Below are 2072 nucleotides of genomic sequence, written 5' to 3'. Positions count from 1 at the left end.
GAGTGTGTGAGTGTGTGTGTGTGTGTGTGTTTGTGTGTCTGTATGTGTGTGTGCGTGCGCGCGCGAGTGCGAGTGTGAGCTCAAGCGCGTGTTTGTACACACGTCCGGGTGAGTGCATGTATGAGCCTAGATTTTCGATCTCTCGTATACCTCATTCTATCTGTACTGTTGTGCAAAAATATATTACGTATTCGTGGATGATTCATTCTGTTTATGATAAGTGATGGAGCGATTACCAAACGCTCCACATGTATAAGTACAAATGTAACGTCATTAGAATTAGATTAGTGCCCGTAATGATAAGCCATACAAACTGTTTTATTTGAGGTGAACAAAATGGTACAAAATGGTACAGAAAGTAGAAAGTGCAGTCTGGTAAGAAACATCGGTTTCCATCAGTCTGTCGGTCTGTCTGTCTGTCTGCCTGTCTGTTTATCGATCTGTTTCTCTGTCTGTCTCTGTGTATGTCGGTCTGTCTATCTGTCTCTCAGGAAGGCTTCGGGCACCTTTTTTTCACATTTGGCTCCACCACTCGCTTCAAGAACAATTTAAGCCAAAGAAAAAGGTTTCACTATTATTGTGAACCATTTGAGCATCACCACGTATGATATCAGCTTCGTATATCATCACCTTATATCGTCAGAGTATCATATCTGAGGTGTCCTAAGATGTCCGAAACCAACTCATTCTGCTAGAGACACCGGACAATTTGTTGTTGTTTTTTAATTTTTTTTTTAATTTTTTTTTTTGGGGGGGGGGTAAAGAATTTTACGGCACTTGCAACACAATGAGGTCATAGAAGTGCCGAAGAGTAGAGGTGTTACAGGAAAGTAACAAACACAAAAAAAAAGAAAGAGGGGAGATAAGGACGACAGACGTTTGATAGAAAAGAAGGAGCAAACCACACCATAGCACCCTCCAACCACCCACACATTATTTTTGAGAAGCAAAACGTCGACACAACATTTAAACGTGTACCTTTTGTCAAAGATGTGAAAATGCATTTCACTCTCATTGGAAATCGCTGAAAACAATGATCCAACCATATCCACAAACCAATACTCTTTTATGAACATGTGCACGTGTTGTCTTGAATTACCCCTTTATCATTGTAAAGCAGAGTTCAGTGATTTCCCTAAAGACAAATTAGTTTTGCAGTGATAAACAGAGATGAAAAGTATATTTTTCCACGTTAATTTCAAGTCTGTCAACGTCTCGCTTTGGTGAGAACACAGCATTAATGAAAGCGCTCCATTGGCTAGGCTGTTATCGCTATTTCTCTCTGAGTGTTGACCTCTAGCTTGAATCCAAATATTATGTGCGTTCTTGAGTGGGCTTTTTGGGGAGTTTTCAATAGTTTCCATGGCTTCCCGTCACGCCCTGATCCACCATCTCAAATGACATGACAGTTATAGTGTAATACCACACCCAAATCAAAACAGCTAAAAGAAACAAAGTCTGCAAATTAAAAATAGTTTAATCAAAACGTTCTTTTATTTTTTTTTTAAAGAGCTTCAAGTGCCACGCACTTTGTTTGAAATTTTGAAGATGAAATTCAAATGCAATGGAGACTTCAATGAGAAAGGAAACGAAAAGGACGCCATTTCAATGGCAAACGTATAACAGTTTGTTTGGGGTTGGGTCTGTTGGGTTTTTTTTACCTGTTTGTTGAGCCTCAAATCAGAGGATGAATAAATGGTTTCATTTTACAATGGCCAACCTTCCACAGATGAATAGATGAAAGAATTACTTTCTTCTTAGAATTACTGAGGGAAAACACACAAAGTAGGTCTTTTCGGCTTTCTCTCACACCATTTTCCCAACCCAAGTGGACACACTTCCCAATAATCCTAAGTTTTATGACAACAAAGTTACGTTCTATAGGTTCCACGGGAAGGGCGTCACTTTCAAAGCAGATCCCAGAAAGCTAGTCGTGTTTTCGGGTACAGTATGATTATATATGCCATGTTATTGGCATGATTATATTGTTCCCCATGACATATGACATAATATATTATACATATTCATGGGTGCGTGTGTGTGTGTGTGTGTGTGTGTGCGTGTGTGTGTTT

The sequence above is a fragment of the Aplysia californica genome, unplaced genomic scaffold, assembly GCF_000002075.1.
Source record: "Aplysia californica isolate F4 #8 unplaced genomic scaffold, AplCal3.0 scaffold00894, whole genome shotgun sequence".
Classification (NCBI taxonomy): domain Eukaryota; kingdom Metazoa; phylum Mollusca; class Gastropoda; order Aplysiida; family Aplysiidae; genus Aplysia; species Aplysia californica.
This window is presented reverse-complemented; position numbering follows the sequence as displayed.